This window comes from Rhinolophus ferrumequinum, chromosome 5 (assembly GCF_004115265.2).
Source record: "Rhinolophus ferrumequinum isolate MPI-CBG mRhiFer1 chromosome 5, mRhiFer1_v1.p, whole genome shotgun sequence".
NCBI classification, from domain to species: Eukaryota; Metazoa; Chordata; class Mammalia; order Chiroptera; family Rhinolophidae; genus Rhinolophus; species Rhinolophus ferrumequinum.
Genome location: NC_046288.1, coordinates 3,732,574 through 3,737,338, shown reverse-complemented (window position 1 = coordinate 3,737,338; position 4,765 = coordinate 3,732,574).

Below are 4,765 nucleotides of genomic sequence, written 5' to 3'. Positions count from 1 at the left end.
GAGGAGCGAGGGACCCCAGCCCCACACCAGCCTCCCCAGCCCAGAGTACTGATACCGGGAAAAGGAGCCCCCACAACATCTGGCTGTGAAAAACAGTCAGGATTCTGACCATATGAGTAGGACATAAGGTGGTGGGAAACCCAGGCATCTTCTTAAAAAGCCGCGCACAGACTCTCTCACTCCAAGGCAGTCACCTTGTGCTCCAGCGGGAGCTGTCAGAGACATATGGGGGGGGCAGACTGATTGTGCAGCTTTGGGACAAGGGCTGGAGGAAGCTTGGCATTTTCCCTGTGGAGGGTCCTCCTCCTTTTCAGCCAGCAGGCTGGCACCATCTTTCCTGTGTTGAGCCCTCCCCCTATGCTTATGGCCAAATCTGAATCTGATTGGTCTGGTGAGCTTCACAGCTCCTCCCTGCTAACTCACTGGGACCCCACCCCCACCTCCAACTCCCCCAGTACAAGAGGCACTTTCTCCAATAGGAACCAGCCATGCCCTCACTGCACCCTTTTCTTGGAAAACTGTCAGAGTCCCACAGACCCCAGACCATGGGGGACTGGCCTCAGTGTGCTCTGAAACTTTTGCTGAGAAACTTAAGGCTCAGCATTGACACCAAACCAGAACTTACATTAACCTGTTAACTACAACTCTTCCCACTCTAGTTAGTCCCTGAGACTCTGCCTCACCCAACTTGCATACCACAAAAGATTTTATCATGGCTAATCCTTAAAGGAGCTGGCAGGTGGCAGCAGGCTTCGGGGTGTCCTACCATTATGCAGGGCTACCCCAGTCCTGGTATTGGTGGCAGATATCCCCGGTTCACAGCATGGCCTCTCCCACACACCTCCAGGGTTAGCACAGGCAGTGAACAACCATGGATCGTGTTGTAGCTATTACCAGGTAGTCCCCAGCTACTCATAGGCAGTGGGTGACCTGGGACTGCACCAGAACCAACATACTTGGAGGTTGGCTTCAGATCACGGCAGAGCACTGTCCAAATAGCCCCACAAGTGGCACACCTAAAGGGCAGTCTCAACAAGCACTAGATCCAACTGGGGCAAATTCAACTCAGTAGGATAAGCCCCCTGCACAGCAGCCTGTAAGCTGTGGATATGGCCAAACCCCACAGTCAATCAGCCTGAGGGTCATTTCCATCCAGTGATATGCCAATAGCAACCAAGGCTCAATTATGATAGGAGGGTACACACAGGGATGCTCCTGGAGCACTTTGTGCAGGTGACCAGGCAGACTGTGCCACTGGGCCCCACAGGGCACATACTACTACATAAGGCCACCTGGCCAAGACTAGAAGACATAGTAGATCTACCTAATATAAACAAACACAGAAAGGCAGCTGAAATGACAAAACAAAGAAATATATCCCAAATGAAAGAACAGGGAAAACTCCAAAAAAAGAACTAAACAAAATGGAGGCAAGCAACCTACTAGAGACAGAGTTCAAAACAATGGACGCTCAAGGAACTTAGTGAGAATTTCAACAAAGAGATAGCAAACATAAAAAAAGAAATAGAAACCATAAAAAAGAATCAGTCAGAAGTGAAGAATGCAATAACTGAAAAGAAGAATGCATGAGATGGAATCACCAGTGGACTAGATGAAGCAGAGGACGAAATCAGCAATTAGGAAACTAAGGTAGCAGAAAATACCCAATTGAAACAGCAAAAAGAAAAAAGAATCCAAAAAAATGAGGATAGTAAAGAGACCTCTGAAACAACATCAAGTGTAACGACATCTGCATCATGGGGGTACCAGACGAAGAGAGAAAGCAAAGGATTGAGAATCTATTTGAAGAAATAATGACTGAAGACTTCCCTAACCTATAGACATGTGTCCAAGAAGTGCAGAGAATCCCAAATAAGATGAATCTAACCAGGCTTACACAAAGAAACATTGTAATTAGAATGTCAAAGGTTAACAACAATGAGAAAATCCTAAATGCAGCAAGAGAAAGGCAACAAGTAACTTATAAGGGAGCCCCATAGATTGTCAGCTGATATCTCAACTGAAACTTTGCAGGCCATAAGGGACTGGCAGGAAATATTCAAAGTGATGAAAAGTAAGGACCTACAACCAAGATTACTCTACCCAGCAAAGCTGTCATTTAGAATTGGAGGACAGATAAAGAGCTTCCCAGGCCAGAAATAGCTAAAGGAGTTCATCACCACCAAACCAGTATTACAAGGAATCTTAGAGGGACTTCTTTAAGATGGAAAAAAAATCAAAGTTATGAAAATAAAATGGCAATAGCTACATATCTTCCAACAATTACTTTCCATGTAAATGGATTAAATTCAAAAGACATAGGAGGACTGAATGGAAAAGAAAACAAGACCCTTATATATGCTGCTACAAGAGATGCACTTTAGATCAAAAGACACACACAAACTAAAAGTAAAGGGATGGAAAAAGATATTTCATGAAAATGGAAACAAAAAAAGCTGGTGTAACAATACATATACCAGACAAAACAGACTTTAAAACAAAGGCTATAATGAGACACAAAGAAGGACCCAGTAATCTCAATTCTGGGTATTTACCTGAAGAAACCCAAAACACTACTTTGAGGGGACAAATGCATCCATATGTTCATTGCTGCATTGTTTACAACAGCCAAGATGAGGCAGCCTGGGTGGCTGTTGATGGAAGAATGGATAAATAGGAGGTGGTACATATATACAATGGAATATTGCTTGGCCAGGGAAGGGAATGGGTTCTTGCCATCTGCGGCGACATGGATGGACTTGGAGGGTATTGTGGAGTATGTCAGACAGAGAAAGACAGATGCAATGTGATTTCACTTATATGTGGAATCTAAAGGACAAAATAAACAAACAAAACAGAAACAAACTTATAGATACAGAGAACATTTTGGTGGTTGCCAGATGGGAACAGATTTGGGAATGAGTGACTAGGGGAAAGGGATTAAGAAGTACAAATTGGTTGTTACACAGTAATCATGGGGATGTAGTTTATAGCATAAGGAATACAGTCAGTAATATTTCAATAACTATGTATGGTGTCATATTGGTACTAGATTTGTTGGGGTGATAGATGGGAAGGGGTTGGGGACAGGGTGAAAAATGGTGAAGGGATTAAGAAGTACAAGTTTGTTGTTACACAGTAGTCAGGTGGATGTAGGGTATTTCATTAAGAATATAGTCGACAATATTGTAATAACTATGTATGCTGTCAGATGGGTACTAAAATTGTTGGGGTGATACAGGACAAGGTGCTGGGAGGCAGGGTGTCAAAGGTGAAGGAAGTAAAAAGTACAAATTGATAGTTACAAAATAGTCATGCAGATGTAAAGTAAAGCATAGGGAATATAGTCAATAACACAGTAATAACTATTATGTATAGTGCCAGGTGAGTACTAAACTAGACAGGGGGATCACATCTTAAATTATACAAATGTCTAACCACTATGCTGTACACCTGAAATTAATATAAAATAATACTGAATTTCAACTGTAATTGAAAAATTAAAAAGAGGGGTAAGGTGAAGGAGAATAAGAGGTTCCAAACTCCAGGTATAAAACAAGTCATGGGCTTGTAATATACAGCATAGGGAATATAGTCAATAATATTGTGATAGCGTGGTACAGTGTCAGATGGTTGCTGGACTTATCATAGTGATTACTTCTTTCGGTATATAAATGTTGAATAACTATTGTATATACCTGAAACTAATATAATGTAGTATGTTAGCTATATTTTGAAAAATAAAATAAATTAAATTAAAAAAAGACCAACAAGAAATCAGCAGTGGTAACCAATTTTGGAGAGTATTTGGAGTTATTATAAAGTGTAAATTATAATATATTACTAAACTTCCAAAAATGAATAAATGTTAGCATTATGGAATTTACTTCAGCTTTTTTTCCCTTTTTTAAAAAGAAATAACACCTTATAAATAAAATTAAAATCCCCTATAATTATCCTCCTTGGAGGAGGTTTTTCAAAATATGCTTCTCAAAATATGGCTCCTACAGCTGAACTCCAAATAAGGACTGACCATGAGTAAATATAGAGAATTTATGACTCACTGGGATCTGGACAGTACAGTTTTATTAATAGAGCCTAAGATACCATGGCTTCTTTAATAACTACTTAACACTGTTTGCTCATATTAAACTTGAAATTTACTAAAACTGCCCAGCCCTCTTTTATATCAACTTCTACCACCAGTTCTCCCATTTCTATGCTAATAAAACTTGTGAAATTGACTACTGACATAAGTGCACCACCCAACATTTACTACATATTTGTAATTGCTGTACTCTTGATTTTGGTTTATTGGTGGTAAAGATGACTTTTCTTCTGGTAAATTTCTGGCTTCTTATGGCAGACATTGCCCACTTATGAGGATTGCAAAAATTCAGGTGCATCCTAGCACTTCCAATATCCTACATTAACACTATCTCTTAGGTCTTTCCCCCCAAACTAGTCAATATATCAAATGGGTACAGGATGCTTGGTGAAACCAGGGCCCCATTTTTGCTTTTTTGTTTTCTTTTGGTTTGAATCTGAAAAAGTTTCATTTAAAAGTTGCCATAACCAGTAGCAACATCAATTATTCCGTAGAACAGATTTCCTTTGTTTTGGAAAAATTACAAGAAGGAACCCATTAGTTACATTTCTCCCAATTGTTTTGTGGCTTGTTTTGTGGCAGCATGGAAGAAGAGTTTTGTTTTGTTTTGTTTTTGTTTGCTTTCAAGGAAAGAATGGGTGAAATTAGTCAGTGCTA